Below are 25634 nucleotides of genomic sequence, written 5' to 3' on the forward strand. Positions count from 1 at the left end.
TAAAAAACTTAAATTAATTTCGGGCGAAATTTACGTATGGGAAAGACAGCTCTCACTGAGCAGCACTCTCTGCAGCTGAAAGAAATCGCTGGGTAAGGCCTTTTCAGAGCGGCGATCATCACGCTGCTGGCTATTCGCCTGTTTTGGGAATTTTACTATCACAGGTAATCAAGGCTTTCTGAATACTGTGACAGCAGCACTCAAAAATATGGCGATTTAAATGGCCCAGTGATTTTTTTTATGAACGCTTTGAGCATAGGCCCCTTACAGTTTTCGGCACTAGGGTAGCTGCAGTCACGCGACTGTGGTTTGCCATTGAGCCCCATTGCCACTTATTCCCGGTACCCGCGCCTCCCCCTTCGCTCTGTGTGGCGTCAAATGATGTGCAGGGTCATGTGACACCACATCACGTGACCCGCAGTCACGTGAGTGCTTGCCGACTGCGCATACACCATCGGCACTTGATGGCTTCTTGTGCTCATGTGTGATCAGCACTTGCCGACTGCGCATGCGTGAAAAGCAGAGGAAAAATATATTGTCTGCCATGATTGCACTGTGGGTGGTCCAAGCTTCTGAATGGGACCCCCTGCAGAGTCAATCCTTTGGTACCATACCACCATGGTAATCCGGCTGCTCAAATACATGAAGTTTTACTACATCTATATATGTTTTTTTTTAAATAAATCAGTTGTGTAGTAATAGATTGTACAGATGTAGCAAGACTTAGGGGCCTATGCTCTAAGCGTTCATAAGCCACTTATCGAGCACTTATAGGCCAAAATGCCTACTACGATTCTGTAAGCGTCAATAAGTGCGCGAAAAAATCCTGAATTGCCAAAATTTTGAACCTTCAAAAAAGAAAGCAGAGTGAGCGGCGATAAGCCACATATCGACAGGTTCTGAAACTTGTGCAATTCTAGTAGCCATTATTAGCTTATTGAGGCCTATCGCGGCTCTAGAATGGCGAGTTTCTCCCAAATGCCACACAAGAGGAAAAGTTGGCGTGAAGGTGGTGAGAACCTGCTGAGAAGCGGCGAGACAGGACTTAGAAAAAAAAATGCTTTTTTTTCTGCATCGGATTGATGCCGAGAGTCTCTGGAGCTGATACCCATTAATATCAGCACCGGAGACCCCCGGCATGAATCCCATGCAATAAAAATGCATTTACAGCAACGTCATTACCTTAGCGGCTAACCACTAAGGCAATGAAGGGGTTAAACCCTCCCACTACCCACCTAGGGCCAAATACCCCTCTCACCCACCCGCTACCCACAATAAACACTAATACCCACCTCCTCAACCCCCACATGATTGATACCAGAGGCCGCAGTTGTCCGGTGGTCTTCATGTGGATCCCACGGGTGTATGTGGGCCCTCGAGGTGGTCCCTGCAGGTGTCAGGGGGCCCTCGGGTGGTCCCCACAGATTTCCGGGGTTCCTCAGGTGGATTGGTGCTGTACCATCTGACCTGAAAATGTGACGTCACAGGCCCTATATAAGGCCTGGGCACCTCATTTAACAGGAAGAAGACGACGAGACAACATTCGTTGGGACTTACCATGGGTTTGGATTGACAGATGAAGACAAAACATAGAACATTAAAGATAAGAAAGAAATAATGACAGATGAAGATAGAAGGTGATAGAAGATAAAAGAAAGAAGAATTTTGTTACCTGTTCCGGAATTTCAAGGTAAATGGTGTTGGATTGATTTTGATGACGTCGCGGTACGAGAGTTTCCTGAAACACCACGATTCGGAGGGTCAACGCTTCTAAAGGTAAGAAAAATATTGAATGTATGTAATTGTATTTTTACAGAATTTTTTAATATATATTTTTATATTTTTCATTGCCCATTGACTGATATTGTATTAATCTGTGCCCGTTTAGGTACAGGTCAATACAGTGACAGCCAATGCATTTTTTTGGCAAATGCTTTTTTTCTATTGATTGTTGTTTTTTAGTTTTATGTTTATTGTTTTGCTATAATTGTTTGTAATTTGGATGGCTTGTTTTATTTCATTTTCCGATTGTTTAGCGTTTTAAATTAATTATTTCTTTTGTTGGCTACTGGTTTTAATTGATGTGTTGGCTAGTGTTTTTATTAATTAATTGATTTGTTGGCTAGTGGTCGAAATGTATTGATTGTTTCGTTGGCTAGTGTTTAAAATTAATTTATTGTTTTGTTGGTTAGTGCTTTGATTTATTTAATTGGTTGCCTAGTGCTTTTATTTATTTAATTGGTTGGCTTGTGCTTTTATGTATTTAATTGGGGTGTTTAGGTGCGTGTGTATATCTTTTATTATTGTGTATTTTTGGCCTTCATGCTTTTTTATTAGGGTGACCATTGACTGCTATAGTGGCTTATCATGCCCATATTATATGGGTATGATGTACCACTATGCCAATCAATGGCTACAGGGTGGGTATAGTGGTCCTGGGGTGGGTGGTTAGGCCTCCTGGGTGGGTAGATGGGGAGGGTGGGTTAATCCCTTAATTACTATACTGGTTATTAACCATCAAGTGATTAAAAGTTTGGGGCCATTAGATTGTATTTTTTCATGTATTCTTGCTGGCATCGGAGGACATGGACCTGCAGTATGCTGATGAGGACGCACTTCATGATGGCAGTGTTAAGTAGAAAGGTATATTTACTTTATTTATGCTGGCAGGCTAATGTTTTATTTAATAATGGGCAAATGAGCTATTATCCATATCTGGATAATATTTATTTTGCCCATTACTGTAATGTATGTGTTTGGGGGGGGAGGGAGGTGTATTTATTTAAATGTATTGAAAAAAAATTTGGACACAGGATTGGTACCACAGGCCAGTGGGGACCACCCGTGGGCCCACAGACACCCACATGGATCACCTGACGGCACCCAGACACCAGCAGCCTCTGATAAAAATCATGGGGGATAGAGGAGGAGGGTATTAGTGTTGTTGTGTTTTTAACATTCATTGTGAGTAGCAGCTGTTTTAATATGCATTTAAATGTCCCGCGTCACACGACCGTGGGATTAAAATGCCTAGGAGATACTGGCACCCTATAACGGCGCCTGTATCCCGGGAAGAAGGGGGTCCCTGGACCTCGAATAAACATGGTTCTTCTCCGGAGACCCCACGCTCATCTACACTAGTAATAAAATTTATATTAAAAAACTTAAATTAATTTCGGGCGAGATTTACGTATGGGAAAGACAGCTCTCACTGAGCAGCTCTCTCTGCAGCTGAAAGAAATTGCTGGGTAAGGCCTTTTCAGAGCGGCGATCATCACGCTGCTGGCTATTCGCCTATTTTGGGAATTTTACTATCACAGGTAATCAAGGCTTTCTGAATACCGTGACAGCAGATCTCAAAAATATGGCGATTTAAATGGCCCGGTGATTTTTTTTATGAACGCTTTGAGCATAGGCCCCTTACAGTTTTCGGCACTAGGGTAGCTGCAGTCACGCGACTGTGGTTTGCCCTTGTGCCCCATTGCCACTTATTCCCGGTACTCGCGCCTCCCCCTTCGCTCTGTGTGGCGTCAAATGATGTGCAGGGTCATGTAACACCACGTCACGTTACCCGCAGTCATTTGATGCCCCTATGCTATGGAGACACTTGGAGACACGCTGGCTGAAGCAAGGTAAGTTTAGGTTCCAGAGGCCTCACACGATCCCTGGCATTTCATTGTAATGCCTTGGGGAAGAGCTCGAGGCCTCTGCAACCACCCGCGCCCCCCCCCCCACCTCCCAGAAAAATCTCACATGCCACAATTTGCACACCCCTAGCTTAGATAGCTACATTGCCTTAAAGTTAAGTAACCTTATTAAAAAAAAACAGCAACAAAAAATGGCAAGAGCCAATACCCCATAATACATTTCATGTAAATTTTTCATACCGGCTAAATAATCATGGAAAGAAATGCTAAATATTATAGCCCTTGGTACCAGATTTGTATAGATTTGTATAGGTTTACGGCTTTGTTTAATAGAACCCCCAAATTAGTTAGATTGTATAGTAACATACCGCCTGCATTTTGTTTTGGGCTGAATGCAAAAGGTGCCAACCATCAGTGGAAAAGAAGAACTGCCCTCTTGCATAAAATACCCCAAGAAAGTATATCTTTTTTTTAAAGTACAGGCCTGAGGGAATCTCACAAGCTTACACAAGCTCACTGTAATCATTTAAAGTAATACTAAATATTATCGCCCTGGGCCATTTGAGTACACTGATACCAGATATGTATGGGTTTAGAAATTATTGTATAACTGAGAGGTTCCAAATTAGTAAGACTGTGTAAAGATCCTCACACCTGAATTATTTCAACACAAAAGGTGCTTGCCATCATTGGCAAAGCAAAACTACCTTCATGAAACTGTGTGTGTGTGTGTGTGTGTGTGTGTGTGTGTGTGTGTGTGTGTGTGTGTGTGTGTGTGTGTGTGTGTGTGTGTGTGTGTGTGTATATATACATATATATATATATATATATATATATATATATATATATATATATATATATATCAAATGGATATATTACTGTATGCTCATTTGCATGTCTTAGACAGGTCTGCAACCCCGCCTTTCACCATTATCACCCAGCACAGAGCACTTCCACTGCAGCAAGGGATTCTGGGAAATGACATGCAAATAAGCACACAGTGCCACTTATCGCTTCAAAACCATTCAACATGTTTTCCCTATAGGATATATATATATATATATATATATATATATATATATATATATATATATATATACATATATATACACACACAAACAAACAGTAGCGCTTAATAATTATGTGCATATTAACGTGCTAAATCTATAAAAATTAGGTGAATACTAAATTATAATAATAGTGATTTAGACTAGTGCTATTAATAGCTATTAGTGTTATAACTAATTATAAGTGGTGTTCATAAATCATAAAAAAAAGTCACTTAAAGTTCACACAAGTGTAGTCCATCAGGTCCACTGAGGATATGTAAAAATTAAGATGGTATCCAGACCCCAGATACTAATGGTTCATGCAGCTCCTTTGATGTGGTATACCCACCCACAAAGTACCTACAGAAAAAAAACGTGGTATACCCACCCACAAAGTACCTACAGAAAAAAAACAAAGAGAAGCGTAGGCACCATAGTGTTATACTGTATAAAAAATATAGTCCATTTAATATGACATGCGGTCCCATGGAATCGCACTTACAAGATTTAAAAAACAATAAGCATGTAAGAGAATAATCTCTAAGGGGTTCGTCAGCTAGGTGGGAGGGGTCCAGTGTAAATACTCTGTCTGAGTAGGTTGCAGCTGTTGGAGCTCCTGACACACACCGTTGTGCTGTGTAGATCAGCCTGATAATCCACTTGCAGTATGAATCCTTCAGTCAATGGAGATTCCAGCTGATAGCTGCGTGTGCAGCATGAATAACAGGGCTCCACACAGGCAGAAGGCACATCCTCTCTCCGTCGCGCACTGACGTCACCACCTCATCCCTACTAGTTTCGTCACTAACACGTGACTTCCTCAGGGGAAGGTGGACACCTAAGAGCACTTCCTATAGGTATCCTAATCAATGTAAACCTGTCCTCATTAGTGTAAACAGCTAGCTGATTCAACACAAGAAAAAACGTATTAACACTTCCCATGCTAAATCTCCAGATTATAAAAATTGTATACCTACAATAAAATATGTATTAGATATAAACTAAAGATACATATTAATTTAAAATTGACCAATATAAGTAAAGTTAGGTACTCAAAAGCAATCCATTCAATCAAATGATATGGATGATTGTGGATTGAATTGGGGGTCAGTACTCACGGCAAGCAAGATAGAAAATTCTCAAAAAAAACATTCGCCGGGGCTGAGCATCACTCAACTCACAATAGGACTTATATAATTTTGATAAAAAATATAAATAATTGGAATGATACTCTAGAGAAGTGTTCGTTGTCTCTTATGCAGATCCTTGACTCTAGCAACTGTTATTAATACATTACAAAATGAACTACGAGTCTTTTCTGCTGATCAGGAATTTATGAGACTTGAGCAGCAGATTGACTCAATGGTTGAGACCTTTGAAAATGAGATTATGGAAAGAAAGACTAATAAGATAACTATGGACAACCTAGATTATGAAAATAAACAGGTTATGAACTGGAAGTGTGTTAACAACTCTAATAAATATCGGAAAGGGAGAAAACACTATAATAAGACTTCAAACTACAATCAGAAGAGAATTACATACACAATAACAATCATCTGTTCCTTAGCAGGTCTAAAAATTAGGTAAATACAACCCCAAATGAACAACAACACATGACATTATACCCTGTGTCATGATTTAACTAAAATAAAGCCACAAATGGAGAAGCTATGTGTGAAAAACGAAGTACACCCTTACTGCTTCCATAGGAATTAAGATGCTAAGTAGCAGACAGGTGCTGCTAATCAAATGCCCTTGATTAATTGATCATCAGCAAGTGTGACCACCTCTATAAAATCCGAAGTTTTAGCAGTTTGCTGGTCTGGAGCATTCAGGTGTGTGTTAACACAATGCCAAGGAGGAACGACATCAGCAATGATCTTAGAGAAGCAATTGTTGCTGCCCATCAATCTGGGAAGGGTTATAAGGCCATTTCCAAACAATTTAAAGTCCATCATTCTACAGCGAGAAAGATTAATCTTAAATGTTAAAGTTCATGACAGTACAATTAGAAAAAGACTGAACATGTATGGGTTGTTTGGAAGGGTTGCCAGGAGAAAGCCTCTTCCCTCTAAAAAGAACATAGCACCACGGCTTAGGTTTGCAAAGTTGCATCTGAACATACCACAAGACTTCTGGAACAATGTCCTTTGGACAGTTCAGACCAAAGTGGAGATGTTTGGCCATAATACACAGCGCCACGTTTGGCAAAAACCAAACACAGCATATCAGCACAAACACCTCATACCCACTGTCAAGCATGGTGGTGGAGGGGTGATAATTTGGGCTTGTTTTGCAGCCACAGGACCTGGGAACCTTGCAGTCATTGAGTCGACATGAACTCCTCTGTATACCAAAGTATTCTAGAGTCAAATGTGAGGCCATCTATCCGACAGCTAAAGCTTGGCTGAAATTGGGTCATGCAACAGGACAATGATCCCAAGCACACCAGCAAATCTACAACAGAATGGCTGAAAAAGAAAAGAATCAAGGTGTTGCAATGGCCCAGTCAAAGTCCAGACCTCAACCCGATTCAAATGCTGTGGCTGGACCTTAAGAGAGCTGTGCATAAACAAATGCCGCAAACCTCAATGAACTGAAGCAACGTTGTAAAGAAGACTGGGTCAACATTCCTCCACAACGATGTGAGAGACTGATAAAGTCATACAGAAAACGATTACTTCAAGTTATTGCTGCTGAAGGTCGTTATACAAGCTATTGAATCATAAGGTGTACTTAGTTTTTCACACATGGCTTCTCCATTTTGGTTTTATTTTTGTTAAATAAATCATGACACATATGTCCTGTGTTGTTGAATATCTGAAGTTGTATTTACCTAATTTTAAGACCTGCTAAGGAACAGATGATTGTTATTATGTCCTGATATGTAAAACCATGGAATTCAAAGAGGGTGTACTTTCTTTTTCCCATGACTGTATATATGTATATATGTATATATAACAATGATGGGAGGAGTGATTAAGTTCATTATTTCTTGCACCTGTACACTTAATGGGTTTTTAGGTATATATGTGTGTTCGTTCTCACTCTGTAAATCACATCACCTTGATAAAGGTCCCGTTTGTGGACCGAAACGTTGGAATAATGTCTTGTTGATTCAATACAATATTTTGACTACCATTTGGAGTGCTGCCTCTGATATTTCATCTTGATGCGGTATCGTATTGCCTATATATATATATATATATATATATATATATATATTTATATATATATATATATATATATATATATATATAATTATTATTATTATTATTATTAAGGTTATGGTGGGTAAAAAAAGTGACAAAAACCCTCCACAGTAAAGCATATAAAACTGGACAATAAATCACAAAACACTCCCTTGCTTAAAAGCTGTGTCTAAAGCAGCATGCATTGACTAAGGGTTGTTCATGTAATGTGAGCACGAGATAAAAGGTGGCACTGTGTGCTCATTTGCATGTAATTTCCCAGAATCCCTTGCTGCAGTGGAAGTGCTGTGTGCTGGGTGATAATGGTGAAAGACAGGGTTGCAGACCTGTCTAAGACATGCAAATGAATATATAGGGATATTTACAGTTGCTTTATATATATACAAATATAGCTGTATGCTCATCTGCATGTCTTAGGCAGGTCTGCAACCCCGCCTTTCCCCATTATCACCCAGCATACAGCACTTCCACTGCAGCAGGGGATTCTGGGAAATGACATGAAAATGAGCACACAGTGTCACTTTTTGCCTCAATAACCATTTTTAACATGGTTCCCTATAGGCTTAAGCTTGCTGCATGGTCACAGCTTTGAGCACAGCCAGGGTTAAGGTGCATACCCAGAAAACCACCCACAGACAGCTGTTTCGACCTTGATGGGTCTCATCTGTGTGGGGTTGATTTTACTGGGAAAGCAAGAGAGGCTATGGGATAGGCTAAACCATAATACATATATATACATAATATATATATATATACACATGTATATATGTATGTTTGGGGTGGTAATCAGCTTGGCTATCCACCCAGTTAGAGAGGGCTGGAGTAAAGATTATATATCGATTATTATTATTGTACCCCTGAAGAAGTCTCTGTTTGAGATGAAACGCGTAGGGTTTCCCTGAAGAAGTGTCTGTTTGAGATGAAACGCGTAGGGTACCCCTGAAGAAGTCTCTGTTTGAGATGAAACGCGTAGGGAGTGTTTTGTGATTTATTGTTCAGTTTTATATCATTCATATGCCACTCTGACTTATGGGACTTTTATTTTTTTGTACTCAAAACCAAGTACAGCCGTACTATTGATATCCCTGCGGGGATCGCCGCAGTCTATCCGGAGAGGCAAGTAACGTCACCAAATCTCGCGAGACTGTTACCAGAGGCTCATTGCGGTGACGAAGGGCTGGGAGTAGAGAGACACTCCCCACTTGCTCCGGTACACGGAGTAGAATTGCAGTGTTGCTGTGTTCCTTCACATTGGACGGTGATACTGGAGCGGCCGTATCCTGCACCTTGGCTGGCGATTGAGTATTACTCATGAATGCTTTTATTCCCTATATGTTTGTGAGTGTGCATTTTTATATATCCAACCCCATATACATTTGTAAACCTTAATATGCTATGTGCGCCTGTTTTTTGTTTGTTTTTTCTGTAGATATATATATAGATATATATATATAGATATATATATAAATAAGAGAGAGAGAGAGAGAATGCACAACACCATCAATATCAAGAAGACAGATGCTAGTCCCATATGATTACAATATTCCAAATTCACCAGAAATGCAACTGGCAAAAAGGGAGACAGCACAGTTTATAATCCAAAAGTTGTATGTATTAAAACAGCGGTGCGCAAACTGTGGGGCGCGACCCCCAGGGGGGGCGCGAGACTGCCGACGGGGGGGCGCGGGGTTTACAGAGGCCCGCGTTCTTCCCGAAGGCACTTAAATTAAGTGCCGGGGAAGCTGCAGCGCCTCTGTAAACCTAACTTACCGTGGCTCCGGCGGCTTCCTCCCTGCGTCGCCATGGCAACGCGGCGTCAAAATGACGCTTCGAGGTCATGTGACGTCACGTTGCTATGGTAACGTGACGTCATTACGCCGGAGCGCGGGTAAGTTGGGGTTGGGGAAAGGGGGCGCGGGAGTGAGGGGACAGCCGGCAGGAGGGCGCAGGGAAAAAAGTTTGCGCCACCCTGTATTAAAACATAGGCACCGCAACCAGTACTATATATAGATATACAACAGTCCAGCAAGAATGTCTTTGATCTGTTTCTGTTGTTTTAGCTGTAGGGGAAAGCCTCTCAGCTCTCCTGGGTCAGCACCCTTGTGTGGGCTAAGGAAATCTCTGCAGTCTTCCTTCTCCTTATGTCAGACCAAATGTGAGCTAATGAATCTCTCACCTATGTCTAACATGAGGCTTTTTACAGAGCTCTCATTAGTCCAGGCGGAGACTAGTTAATTGAGTGGCTGCAATTAACTATCTCTCTGCTGGATTATCAGAGCTCTGAGGCTGCTTTAGTTAAACAGGGATAAGTCCCTGTTACAGTTGGGAAGTATTTTCTTTGGAGCAACAGATTTCGCGATAATAATTTTCATATTTCGCGATAATAATTTTCATATTTCGCAATAACAATTTTCATATTTCGCGATAATAATTTTCATATTTTGCAATAACAATTTTCATATTTCGCAATAACGATTTTCATATTTCGCAATAATTTTCACCGTGGAACTTATTTAATTTGAGTGAACTCTCTTGTGCCGTGTTTTGGCTCAATAATAATTTGCTTTTAGAAATTTACTTACTGTATATTTTATCTTGCTATCAACAATATTTATTTTAACAGGCAGTTCAGCCTTATTATCTTGCCAGATGACAGCATTCTAATGAAATACCAAAACATATTTTCTCAGTTCAGTTCATATTTGCACAATTATACTGCTTTGAAGAAAAACATAAAAGGATTTATCTGAAAGAAAGTCAAACCAATGATGTTCTATATTCTATGCAAATAACATTTGTTTAAAAGGACTATAAATTTGTTCTGCCTTAAGAACTCTCCTCAAATTGCCTGAATACACTTCAGACATTTGATTAAAAAAACACCAAGCTATAAATAAAAAAAATTGTCCTCCAAATGATCATTCAGCTTTTGTGTTGTATAAGTACAGTGCAAGTATTTTTCAGAGCAATAACATAATCAGGAAAAAAAAAAATATATATATATATATTTTTATATATATATATATATATATTTATATATATATATATATAACTGCAGACATATATGAATATGAATATACATGTACATATATATAGAACCTCCGTTTGAGGAGCTACAACAATACTAATAAGCGGTCCCCAGCACAGGGAGGCGCAGTGTGCTCTATAATTTAATTGTTCATGTGTGTAGCGTCTTTGGGGACTCTTGCACAGCAAGGGACCACCTTTCCCTCCAGAGGAGCTACAGCAAGTGAAAATGGCGGTTCCCGCCAAAATCGGGAGGACCGAGTGGAGGAGTTTGCAAGATGCAAGCTTCTTTTGCAAAAATTGGGCTTGGTTCAGCGCGAAAGCTGAAGCCGCACCCATCTGCTATGAGTGGCTTGGCACGAAAGAGAAGCCGCACCCATCCATAGTGTGCATGTACTCCTGGATCCACCAGGGGGAGGAAGCACTATGCTAATGATCAAGTGAGTGTCAACACTGGCAAAGCAGGAGTTAATCGCCACTATTCCCGCACAACATCTCTAGCATGGCCAAGTGCATTGTATCCCACTATCGACTATCAGGAGGCTTCCTGGTAGTGCAAGTGAAAGGGGAGTTTCCTGCACTGTATCTGCCCCTGCTGCGATTTCTTGGGCGGAGAGGTGAGCTTAACATCCAGATGCCAGCAGTGTGGGACTCCCCACCTAAAACCCAAGGTGTTGCTACCACCCCTGCCGGGCTAGAGGGAGGACGCGGCCGACATATAGAGGTGTGTGGACTGGACCGCAACATCGGGAGCGGATGCTCACAGGGACTCGTGTGTTCCTGTTCCAGACAATGAAAAAGAAGTACCTGGTGAGATGACCACCTGGGAGGAAGCTGAGGCACTTTTTCTGGTAGTGCAGGAGCGGGACCCCTGCCTGCAAGCCGCCGCCAGCGATAGCGAGGTGACCCGGTCCTCTTCCCTAGCGAGCGTGTCCACCACTACGTCGAAAGAAAGTAAAGGCGGCGCTCCATTGGGATGCTCCAGCCAGAGTGTCACTCAAGTGCTGCTGCTGTATAGATGCCAACCCCCAAGATTGCCTCTACGCAGTCTTACTAATTAGGTGACCAAAACAGTATGTAGACTATAGCTTATGTAGACCTATAGCTATTTTGCATCAGAGTACTCAGGGGACAAAGGGAGATAACATGTTGTATTCCTTTCCATGATTCCACTAAGCTGGTATGAGAAATTATTAATGCAACATCTGAAGTTATTAGTCTTTTATTATTTAAATAAATATCTAAATTAGATATTTTAGCCAAATTCATGTGTGAACAGTTTTGCTTATTTAGAGTCTATATTACCACAAAAAGTACAGTATGCAAACCTATTCAGATCTAGTTTCAGTGTAAATAGGGGACACAGAGAGACTAATACAGTATTTCATTTTTCTTTTTTATGAATTAATTTACTTTATTAGTGATATCTGGGATAATGTTAAAACCAAATATGTAGATTTATTTTTTTATTTATAGTACAACATCATATATTGGTCACATAATATGCAATCCACCTGAAACAGATACCAATTAAAAGTTTAACTTGAGCTGAAAAGAACGCTATATAGCTTTCATACCTATATACCATTTTGAAATATTTTTTGGCCTGGCAGGTGTCAACCACCCCAGGCAGAAAAGGTTAATGAATAGCCACCTATTTTGTAAATGAGAGATATATTGCACAAGGCAAACAAGGCAAGCCAAAGCACAATATTACTCTGACAATCTACACCAAAATACAACAAACCCAGCTAACTTCTGGAAGGTTATCAACAACATATTCCAGCCTCCTAACCATCAACAACCAAGTAATATCACTAAGGGGGATATTACTCTGACAGACCCCACTGACATTGCAAATGCATTCAATGATTGCTTTGTGGGGTGCGCCACTAACTTATTAGCAAAACGCAGCCCAAACCACAAACATGAATCTCATCCTGGGAGTACCCCTATAGTCCCACCCCCTCCCAACACTGCCCACAATTTTCAATTTGGCCCAGTATCTGTAGAGGAGATTATACAAGCGCTCCTCAAACTAAAACTAAGCAGCCAATGTGGACCTGGCTTACTACAATCTAGGTTCCTACGACTTGGTGCCCCAGCCATTGCCAAACCAATTGCGTCCATAGTCAACTCTATCCTGTCTGCAGGCCATATCCCTAAGACCTGGAAAACTGCCAGAGTTGTCCCAATCTTCAAAAGTGGGGACAAAAACACTGTCTCAAACTACAGGCCAATCTCACTTCTCCCAATTCTATCCAAAGTCATGGAAAAATGTGCCCACTCTCAATTAAGCGATTTCTATACCAAGACAAATTTCCCTAGCCAATTCCAATCTGGGTTTCGTCCCAAACACTGCACCGTAACTACCCTGCTAAAAGTTTGCAATGAAATCCTGTGTGGAATGGAACGGGGTCAACTCACTGGTGCAGTATTCCTAGATTTTGCAAAGGCTTTTGAGACAGTTGATCATGCTATCCTGCTCAACAAACTCCAGAGCTCTGGAATAGGGAAGCTTACTTTAAACTGGTTTCTGTCCTACATATCAGGAAGATCCCAACATGTGTCCATCTCAGGCTCTAACTCCAACCCCCTGGATATCACCTGTGGTGTCCCGCAAGGCCCTGTTCTGGGGCCCCTACTCTTCTCAGTGTTCATTAATGATCTTCCCACAGCTTGTAAGGAAGCCTCAATACACATGTATGCAGATGACACAATCCTATATGCACACAGCCATAGCCTCTCTGACCTTCAACACATACTTCAGTCTGACTTTTTGAGACTCGAAAACTGGACTTCCCAAAACAAACTGTTTTTAAACACTGACAAGACTGTAACAATGGTATTCGGGACCAAGACTACATTTTTAAAGCTTCCAGTGACTGAGCTCCTGATTAGAACCAACGCTAACACCACCCTAACACCTGTCACTAGTTTTAAATACCTGGGCTTATGGTTTGACTCCCACTTAACATTCGGGATGCACATTGATATCCTGACAACCAAGACCTATGCCAAACTAGGGCACTTTACAGGAACAAATCCTCCCTAAGTCTCCTGGTCAGAAAGCGTATCGCACAGCAGATGCTAATGCCAATTATTGACTATGGAGACATAGTATATGGCTCGGCACCTCAAACCCACCTTAGCAAACTTGACACCCTCTACAATTCAATTTGTCGTTTTGTTCTCCAATGCAACTACAACACACATCACTGCGATATGCTCAAAGAACTAGATTGGTCATCACTTGAGTCTAGGCGCAAAGTTCAAATTTCCTGTCTTGCCTTCAAATTCTTCATGGGCAAGCTACCCAGCTATCTGAACAAGCTCCTCACCCCTACCACATGCAGCACTTATCACCTGAGATCAGACTCCAAAAGACTGTTCATGGTCCCAAGGCTCAACAAAGTATCCGGACGTTCCTCCTTCTCCTACCGTGCACCCCAAAACTGGAACAACCTACCAGAGACTCACATCCACCACTAGTTTAAGTTCTTTCAAATCTAAGGCTGTCTCACATTTTAATCTGGTCTGTAACTGTTTCATACGCCCATAATATATATTTTCTTTAACTGTGCACGCAATGTCTTGTATATAATGTATACCCTGTTCATTTATGTAACTGTATTTGTAACCATGTATTATTTGTTTTTCTCTGTGCCCAGGACATACTTGAAAACGAGAGGTAACTCTCAATGTATTACTTCCTTGTAAAATATTTTATAAATAAATAATAAATAAAATAAATAAAATACTGGGAGATACAGTAAGACAGAAATAGATGAAAGTCAATATGGCCGTATGTCATAAGACATCTTTTGGAGATAAAAGACACCTTATGGCCAATGCGTTTGAAGTGTCACTCAGGTGTTTTCCAGATCCGGAAAGTATTTTATGGAGTAGCGCCACTAAGTAAATGTGGCCAACAGTATTTGCCAGCAAGTGTGTACAACAGGGAGACTGGAGAACATATGAGAGTACCCATGGGTTAGGAAGAGATCCTTGAGATTGTGTGTACGAAAGAGGAATATTGTAGGGTAAGTTTGTGTAAGATGAGGAAAATATGATGGACAGACAATAATTTGCCTAAACAAATGCAGCTGTGGGCTTACTTTTTACTCCGTTTCTACAGTATGACTGTGCAAAAACTGGAAGGTCTAACATCTTAGTTTAAAGCAGCAGGCTTTAACCCGTTTGTGCCCCACCCGCACAATAATTCGCAACAGATGGAAATGGAGAGGGGCCTGTGAAGCAGAACCAAGCTGTTGTAAACTGTGGAAGCCCATCAGTTCTCACAAAATGTACCTTTTAGTTTGCAGGTAGAATCACAAAATCAAGATGTTATCGAATAGAAAGCCTGGCATAATCTTGCAGCTTCTTACTGATTTGAAGAGCTGAGGATGACCCTCAACTATTTTGTTTTCTTAATAGGAAACAATGCCACATAAAAAAAAAATATTTCTCAGGAACCGGGATCCTTGGGGGTTGGGAAAATCAGAGTTCATTTATCAAGCCCTCCGTTTCCTCAAAAATTGCTGGTTTTAATGGGCATTCCCTCCTAGTGCAAAGGTGGACTGGTAACACTGGTATTTGTAATAGGTTAAATGTAGCTGACTGGAGCCTTTAAAATAAAGAAAATCAGACAAGTTTGGTATAAATAATGTTTAAAACAATTTTAAATATTTAACATTTGTTTGGTAAAGAAATGAAGTGGATTAGTGTTTAAAATCTTTATATAATGTATTTTGTTTGCAATGCTGTTTGCCAGTTCTCAAAGCCATGCAGTGAGTAAGTTGTTCTTTTTGCTAATTATGATGCTATCATTAGTGAAACGGATAAACATACTGTAGTAGCTCATGCCTGAATTCAGTTTATCTAGAGAAATGCAAAACATATTGGTTTTTGAAAAGATACAAATAAGTAAATCCTTTCTAAGGAAACCAATTACACAAAGTAATTTAAAAAAATAAATTGTCCAACTATTTTGAACTGTCCCATTAATAATCAGACAAGATTTATTCTTTAAAGCCTCACATCAAGCTATCTTTTCAGTGAATGCTAGGAAAATTATGTCAGTGACAGAAAATACCCCAGACAAAATCAATTCTGATGAAAACGCAAATCAATAAGAATGCTGATATTTAATATTGAGTGTAGACTGCAAATAATAAAATAGTAGGAGTATCCTCTGCCCTGTTAACAAAGCAGTGAACTTTCCATAATGGTTCTCCCATTCTAACTTCCACACACAAACAAAAATAACCATTTAGTGAAATACTAAAAAATAGCTTAGGCCAGATGTTAATTTCCGTAATTAAGAAGTACTGCCAAACCCATGTTTCTCCCTACTTCTACTGCCATACAGTAATTTAACAATTATTGTTTACTGATATTTCACATTAAAACATAGAAAAAACCCAACTACAATTTGCATAAAACATCTAGTAGCAATCTATGTCATTTTGGACCAGATATAGCTTTCTTAAGAATAATCTGCAAGCTTTACATATGTTTAAAATGTGTTATTTAAGTAAATTATAGTATTAATTTATCCATTGTAAAAATTATGAACAAATGGTGATCAATGTTGACAGTATGACCGGAGTAGGGTTTAGTGTAGAGATACAGAGGAAAGAGAGCTTAGAGCTGTAAGATTCTGTGTAGCCTATTGTAAAACATTTCACAAATATTTACACATCTACAGAGCACATTTATGCAATTAATATAGTGGCTGCAAAACACCAGCTGTGAAGCTGTGATGTCGTATAAAAAATGATACACAGTTAGCTCTTGGGCTCACTGAATTTAACGTGAGTCCAATTAATTAAAAAAAAATGCACACATTACAAAAGAAAATAACGTGACAACCTTGGGTGCCATCCAGTGAACTGCTCATGATGCACTGCTGTTAATAATACTGTCCTATACTATGTATAACAGGATCATAAAATGCTGCAGTTTTTGCTCTTTCATGTATTGCAGGGCAATTTGTGTTTCATCAAAATGTTCATACAGTAGGTGTTATTTTCTTGTTATGGAGTGTTATTGAAGTTCTGAGCTAATGGACTAATAATGTAACTCTTTCTAAGAGTTATGTATTAAAATGTAGGTGTATAGTATTTAAAATGTATAGTACAATTCCAAAGTGCGGGGAAACAGTTTCAGGTGAGGAGAATCCGGCTTGTGCAGCCAACACAACATAGGCAAACAAATTCTTCAAAGTGCAGGTCTCCTCTAAGACAGAGATACAAAGTAGATCTCTACTCAAAAGTTCATAATGCAATTCTCCATTTAATGTGACAACAATGTTTCAGGTCCCATATAGACCTTTCATCAGAGTCCATATGGGACCTGAAACTTTGTCTTTCCACTGGTCTTTGCTGTCACATTGAATGGAAAATTGCATTTTGAACTTTTGAGTAGAGATCTACTTTGTATCTCTTTCTTAGAGGAGACCTGTACTTTGAAGAAATGGTTTAGTATTTAAAATGAACAATTAAACAAAACAGATTCAGTTATAAAGACAAAATGAATAAAAGCAGTGTAGGTCATTTATTTGTAACCCAAATATATTTTAGTTCTAATATACTGTATACGATGCATCCCCTCATGTCTCCAAAATATCCATAAAATTGTTCCATTGTGACTGTCAATATATTTGAAAAAGAAGCCTCACAATTTTATGGTGCATAAACTCTGTAGCCTAGCAAACTCCTCAGTATATGTTCAAGCACGGATCACTATCTACATTAGTATGCTACGGTATATACTTTATTAATAGCCAAACTCTACCGTTTATAACACCTCTGGAACAAACAATAGCTAATGATTAAATAGTTGTATAGCTGGATATAGTTATCTGACTGTAATTGAACCCTAGGATACTCATCAATGAGTTCATATTTCCATACTAACATACTGTATTTGGAAAATGTAAGCTGTATGAATGAGACATTGTTGGACTTTGGACTGTAGAACCCCCATAACAGAGACTGGGTATAACCTGGTGTGTTGCATTCCTGCACAAAATGGGTTATTGTTCAGTATGAGGCTAAACCATAGCAGACAGAGGTGAAGAAGGCTGTAAGGATAAAGACATAATGAAAGTATATCTTCAGAGAAGCAAACATTATCTCTCAACTGTTCCACCTCAGACACCACATACATGATTTAGTTACTAGCTGTAGACACTGGAGAATGGACTTCCCTCCTACATGTTATCCCAAAGGAATGCAGAAGATAAAGAATGTATGGGAAATTAATCACATAAGATAAAGATAGGGCTGGGAAATGCCCATGAGCAAAATGATATGAGAATTAAATAATGATAATGTTTTTGTTTTTAACAAGTATATATACTTTTGCCTAGGGAAAGCTTATTTGTCTAGACCAGGGGTGTGCAAACTTCCTGAGCTGCACCCCCTGCCTGGCAGCTGCAGTGTTCGCCCCCCCCCCCTCCAAGGCCCCGGCATTAAATGACGCCGCAGATCATGTGACATCACGTGACAGCGACACGTCACTGAGGAGCCAGCAGAAAGCAGGTAAAGGATTTACAGAGGCCTCACGCCTCCCCCGGCATTTAATTTAAACGCCTTGGGGAAGAGGGCGGGTCCTCTGTTACCGCTGCGCCCCCCTAGAAATTGTTGCGCCCCCCAGTTTGCGCACCCCTGGGCTAGACCACCGTGCTTGTGGTCACACTGAGGCAACACTGTACTATTTATCCTAATTGTTTGCTGTGCTATTAAACACAAACTACTTTAAGAACGCCTTTGTGTCAGACTCCACTTCCTGCAGACATCTACAAATAACACTTTCACTAAAGGAACAGGCAGAAACTGCAACAAACTGCTGGCTGGTTTTTGGTTGCAATAATCTTAAGTGTTTTGGTTTTGTATATGGTTTTGGTATTAAAGGTTCTGGTAGGTTCTGGTTTTGTCCATCTCTATTAAATAGTACAGTAAATTGAATCTATCTGTGCCTTTACAAGAAAGTGTAAGCAACAACAAACAAATTGAATGAATTATATTGTACACTACGATAAATAATGTTGCATATTAATATGGTAACAGCCATACCCTTTAGTGAAATGCTAAGATAATGTAAATTATTTCTTTAAAACTGTGCATACTGTAACTGTATAAGCGTGTTATGTAAACACAAACATTACATTACACTTTATATTATTGGAATTAAATAAAGAACCTACCTAACAATGATCAAAATGTAATTGGTGTATTATCAGATGACTATTACCTTTTTTTTTTTTACATAACTATATTTTTACAAAGAAAAGAGAGAATTAGCAATCTCTCCTATTCATACTGTGTAGCACAAAAATGCATTCATATTTTAGCAATGCAGGCCACTAGTTTTGCTTCTTCAGTTAATAGAATAAAGTGGTCATCTGACACAGTAGCACTGAATTTTGCTATCATAAAAAACAAAGGGTTGTTGGCTATAAATAATTCCTTATTATTCAGTTTCTGTATAGTCTGATACACACACACAAACACACACACATATACACACACATATTTTAAGTTATGGTTGGTGAAAAAGGCGACAAGAAACCTCCACCGTATAGCATATATATAAAGAAACAGAAACGCAAGCTCCATAGTTTAATACTGTATGAGCTATTTTAATGTTACAAAAATAAAAAAGTTTCTCTCTGACTTGCACTCACAAGAGGATTTGATTAAAACAGCATTTGTGAGATAAATCTCAATTGTAGTTACGTCACCATAAAGATGAACAGCAGTCCCAATCACCAGTGGAGTAAGGATCCCCAATCAGATAGATGTTAGAGGAGGAGGTGCACATCAAAAGGTCATCTATGTAGCGGCCAAAGTATACCAGGCACGCGGCTGGGTGCAGGCCTGGTATACTTTTGATCGTCTGGGATGGTGATATTGACGTCCTCGAGCAGATCCTGGTTGGGTTCAATGATAATGATATGGGATTTAGGTTCACACACCAGATTAGTAAAGATCAGATTGTATTTCTGGACCTCTTGCTCACAATAGATGACGATAACCTTATTCAAACAAGGGTTCATTTTAAGGAAGTAGCTGTCAATGGATACATTCATGCGGCAAGTAGTCATCATCCTAAATGGCTACAAAAAAATTCCCCTCAGTCAATTTAACAGACTGAGACCCAATTGTTCGTCTGATATTGTTTTTGACGAACAATCCAAACAGCTTGTGGGCAATTTTGTCCAGAAGGGATATGATCTTGTCCACAAGTAAAACCTATTGAGAGGTCAGTGCTATTGGATAAATCAAAAAAAAAATACAATATGGGTAAAAAAGAAGCACCTAAGAGTATTCAAGCAAACAATTCTAAATGTATTAAAAGATATAGTAGCCAATCAAATAAAGTGGTACAGGTACTAACTAAACATTGGAATGTGCTCTTCTGTGATCAGCATTTGAAAAACCAGTTAACAAAATCTGCCCAAGTCGTTTTCCGAAAAGGGAAAAACATTAAAAATACACTAGCACAGAGCAGACTGAAACAACTGGATACCCCATGGCTTAAATACAAAATGCCCAAGGGACATTTTCGCTGTGGTAGAACAAGATGTTTAATGTGTAGGCATATTGTGTTGGGTAATTCTTTTACCTCACATACAAATGGCTCCATACACAATATTAATAGTCACATTAATTGCACATTTATTGCCTCACTACACATGTAATATATGCTCTCTCATGTCCTTGCCATATACAGTACATAGGACGTACTAAGCGACCTTTTAATGTTAGGTTCTTGGAACATCGTAGAGCAATCACCAAGGGAGTGCTTACACACAGTGTCCCGAGGCACTTTGCCCAGATTCAGTCTAAAGATCCATCTGGACTTCAGAGTTATAGGCCTTGATGCCTTGATGCCTTGATCAATGCTTCAAAACTAGGAGGAGATATGTTTAAGGCACTGTGTGTACGTGAATCCTTTTGGATTTACACCCTTGGAACACTGGCTCCACGTGGTTCAAATGAATGCATAGACACTAGCATCTTGGTCTAAGGCTTTGCCTATAGTGCTGCCGATGGCGACGGCGATACGATGGGTGACGTCACCCGTCGCCACCGGCGAAAGTTATCTTTCGCCGGTCGGCCGCATCGTGGGATTCCCGCAATTTGATTTGTTCAAGGGCCGTCACGTGACGCGACGGCCCTTGAAAAATCAAATTCTGCTGGCGGCGGGTTTTCGCGACAGCGACGTCGCTTGTTCCTGTCGCGTGCACTATAAGCGCACGCGGCGGCGGCAATGCGTTTGTTTTCGGGCGAATTCACGTCGCCGGCACTATAAGCACGTCCTTATGCATCCATTTACAATAGATCCACTTTCTGTTCATCTGTTCTCTTCACTACTGTTCTATTATTCCCCTCCCCCCCCTTCTCCCCTTGTCCTTTGGTCTAAGTTCATTCTTAAATTTCAATTTATATTAACACTAGTTAATTGATTGCTACATTATGTATCATATGTGTGTTATCAATCTATTCATTTAGAACATTAGTATCTATTCTATTTCTTGTTGACAGTGCTTTAATCCCCTGATGTCCAGGTTTTGTCAGGTTTCTTTTGACATTTTTTTATATATGCATATTTTATTATCTAATTGATCATGTTTTGATAGTTATATTCCTCTATGATTAATTATAGGCACATCAATTTATTGGGAGCTTACATAAGGTGTATATTTGTTTACATGAGTGTATACACACACACATATATAATATATTGTAAGCTCCACGGGGCAGGGACCTGTGCCTGCAAAATGTCCCTGTAAAGCGCTGCGTATAACTAGCAGCACTATACAAGAACATGCTATTATTAATATATAAAAAAAAAAATTCAACCTGGCAATGTTATTTGCTCAGTGGTAGCACTCATCTTTTACTCTATGTAATTTTTGCATTTTTATTATGCAATTTATGTCCCCATCTGTGTCTATTTATGTTTTTAACGTAGCCCACCCCACTAGCGACAAGCGCTCTGTTGCAAGGCTAGGACTTGGTGCACACTATGCATGCCGAGTATATCATTAATTTCACCGGTAATGTTTACTGGTTGCCTAGCAATAGCAGCTATTTAAGTGCGTTCTTGCTCCTGGTTGGTTTCCTCTGAAGAAGTCATCACGGCCCGCTCACAAACCCATGAGGAGATCTCGGCACACAAAACAACTGCAGCAACCCGGCGATTCCAGAATATACTCTCATGGCAGTGGGAGGCAAGGCATACCCCCCACTCCAACCCAGCACAGGCAGCGCATGGTGTGGAAGAGTCTAACCGAGAACGTACTGAGGTTCCCTGCGGATGAACTTCCAAAGTATCCCTTACTTACTCCACTGGCGATTGGGACTGCTGTTCATCTTTATGCTGACATCACTACAATTGACATTTATCTCACAAATGCTGTTTTAATCAAGTCCGAGAGTCTTTATTTATGTTTGTAACATTAAAATTAACTCATACAGTATTACGCTATGGAGCTTGCGCTTCTGTTCCTTTTATTCTTTTAGGTATTCTAATGTGGCAACATCATTTCTGAAGATCCGGATTCACTATCTTCATCTGGCATTGGACTTTACTTCTTTAATTTTCATCGATTGGTTTGAATTTTTGCTTATTGAACATTTAATAAGTAATTGGTTATGTTGATTCTATGTGTTTGGTTATAGGTTATTAGAGTAATAGGTTTCCCCAGTTGTCACATATACATAGTGTAACTTGTTCACACTTTACCATTGGGTCCAACAGTATATAGCTCTAATTTCCATACACACATTGGAGCAATCTATAGCACGCTACTTTATTGTTTTTTGTGTGTGTGTGTGTATATATATATATATATATATACACATAGTGTGTGTGTGTGTGTGTGTGTGTGTGTGTGTGTGTGTGTGTGTGTGTGTGTGTGTGTGTGTGTGTGTGTGTACTGTAGTAGTGAATCTTTATTGCTTCGAGGTTTTATTCTAGTTATTTATTAAATTGTACTATTATGCTACTGAGACAAATTCCTCACATGAATTTCGTTAAATAAATTGAACCGTTTCCTCAGTAGACTCCACTAGATGGAGCCACGGGTTTGATAATTCCCTTTCAATACACAAAATGTAACAGGATATACTATAACTTCCAGATGTATCTCTACACATGAAAAAGTCATTAACATACTATCAAATCGTTTTCATTGTGTACGTGTTCAAAGCTCATCGTCTGCCTCAACCTGGAAATGAATTACATGAAAGTATTAGCAATGTACTTACCTAAGCAGAGGAGGAAAGAGCAGATTCACGGTATATCTCATGTGAAAAGTACTTAGCTGCACAGTTGACTAAGATTAATAAGACTTTTCTGGGCGTTTCGCCGTGCTGTAATCATTTCTCTTCTGAGAACAGCAGGCAGCTGAAGTCATCTCTATAACTTCGTCCTTTCGCTGTTGATTGCCCTCACATATTGTATAAGACCTCTTATGGATCTGTTATTAAGCCATGTACTATAAATGTTACTCCTTAGTAGATGTAATCAATACAAGAAAAAATGATTTTCAACACTATAGAAAAGAAATGTAGGGTGAGATCTCCAGTCTGCAAGAGATATCGATCTGGAAATCCCTCTCCTTCTGCAGCAGCCGTAGTAAACAGACTGTCTCCTTCCCTGACACCGCTTCTAAGGTGATCTTGCTTTTTCTACTGCCCGTCCCTTCTCTAAAACATCAGCAAAGGCGATCTGAGTTCAATGTACTCTACAGAGCCGGGGATGTAACGGGGTGTGGAGGGCAAAGCCAAGGAAGCGACATCAGAGAAAGGGAGAGGATTGTGGAGTGAGGCGCAGGGGGAAGCTTTCAGTACGAAGGGGATGTGGGTGGAGCAAGAGGACAGCTCTGCCTGCTCTCTCCTGGATCCTAGTGCTTCTCTCAAAAACATTATTCTCTACTGAACTGTATGCAAAATCAATCAAGGGGTTACATTGCCGTTTGGGTTAGTGCATTTGGAATCTCAATCAAAACGTACCGTAGAAAGTCATATGATGAATGCGTCCTTTATCACCTGTTAGTGGTCCAATCAATAGCTTGAATTTCATGAAGATACACCCTAGACCTAGAGTATGATGATTTTGTTTTATTGATGTAATGTGTGGTCAAATATAGTTTTTTGTCTAATATTCCACATATAGTCATATTTATTATATGAATAATTTAAGGCTGCTTCGTGAGATAAAATAATACTTTCTCCCCAGGTTATCAGTGACAGCATGATAGTGTACACACACGCAGCATATTGTATTGTATACTGTGGGGGTAGAATTGGGACAAGTGGGGGGGGGGAGGGAGAATGGGGGAGAGAGGATAGAGTAATAAAGGGGGGAAAGGGTAGAGTGAGAGGCATGTGAGATAGTGGGGAAATGAGAGAGGTGCAGAGAGGAGGACAGTGAGGGGGGAGAAATACATGGATTGAGGGAGAGTAATGAAGTGGGAGATTGGAGGTGGGAATGTAAGAGAAAGTGAGGGGGGCTCGCAAGTCTACAAAAAAAAAACACACAGACTTAACTTATTTTCAGCTGTCTCAGCAGTTGGAGGTTAGTAGCCCCTCCCTCCCAGGTTTTACACCCGCTCCTCCCCACTTCCCAAGTCACAAGGCCCTTTTCATTTTACTGGATATAGATCGAATGTTGGTCTTTCTCCCTCCTAATAGAGGCAAATGAGAATTTTAATCCTTATAGAGGTATATTAGTATTTTATCTGGTAGTGTTAGGACCTGTGAACTGGGTCTGCCTTGTCGTGACTCACAGGCTTACAATGCTTTGGCCAAAGGGTTAAACTAAATGACCCTTTTTCAAGAGAGTATTTTACTGTGTATTTTTGTCATATTGGATGTAGCATTGGGCTTCTCTGGGGCTTGCAAGTCTGCCAACACGGTGGGTCAGATGAAAACTCTAGTCCTGGGCCTCAGGGAAAGCTGTCAGGAGCCCTGGCCTCAGATGTAATCCTTATTGTGCACAAGTGTCTCTCCACGTGTTGTGTAAAGCTGTGATTGGGGTAGTATATATGTAGCACTGTTTCCCCCCCCCCCCCCCTTTGGGAGATTACACAGCCTATGCTACCTGGTGTGTAGTGCAATACCTGTTCGGGCCAGGAGAGCTGATCTGATCTGCGGTGTTATGGAGACCAGGACAGGCTTTTGATGTCATCTGTAGTTCTTCTCACTGGTGCTTGTGCCTCCAACAGTAGTGGGCTCCAAGGAGTTCGGAGGTCAACCCCCACTATTGCACTCTTTCTCCCCCTGCCCAAGGACTGATACTCAGACAGGGGTATATTAGAACAAGTGGATCATTATTTGGCAGTCACTGCAGGATGGTCTTACAGCGGTTCAAGTGTTCCAACCTCTGGATGGTGCTTGACTCTGATAGCATAGGGCCATCTTCCTGAGTCAGATGTCCCCCCAGCTCAGAAGCTGGGAGTGAGCATGATCATCCTGCCATAGGAGAGACTCACACTCTTTGCTTCCTCTCTCCACCAGAGCAGGACCAAGACTGAAATAAGTTTTGGCTCTACCTCTTCCTCAGGAAGCAGGGGCGGGCTCATGGTCTGTACCTATCCCTGATAGGCCGCACACAGGCCATGAGTCATCACCGTCCATCAAAGAGGAGCACAAGGGGGGCCAAAATCCCACAGATTT

The 25634-nt window shown here is 40.3% G+C and overlaps 1 protein-coding gene across 1 annotated transcript in view; it reads right to left on the reverse strand.

Moving 5' to 3' along the window:
- Positions 1-23808, reverse strand: part of DSEL (dermatan sulfate epimerase like) — a 57558-nt gene extending 33750 nt beyond the window's left edge. Inside the window, exon 1 of the mRNA XM_075585434.1 lies at positions 23223-23808. The gene's annotated coding sequence lies outside the window, so the exon portion shown is untranslated. The remainder of the gene's footprint in view (positions 1-23222) is intronic.
- Between the last annotated feature and the right edge of the window lie 1826 nt (positions 23809-25634).

This window comes from Ascaphus truei, chromosome 2 (assembly GCF_040206685.1).
Source record: "Ascaphus truei isolate aAscTru1 chromosome 2, aAscTru1.hap1, whole genome shotgun sequence".
In the NCBI taxonomy this organism is placed as follows: Eukaryota; Metazoa; Chordata; class Amphibia; order Anura; family Ascaphidae; genus Ascaphus; species Ascaphus truei.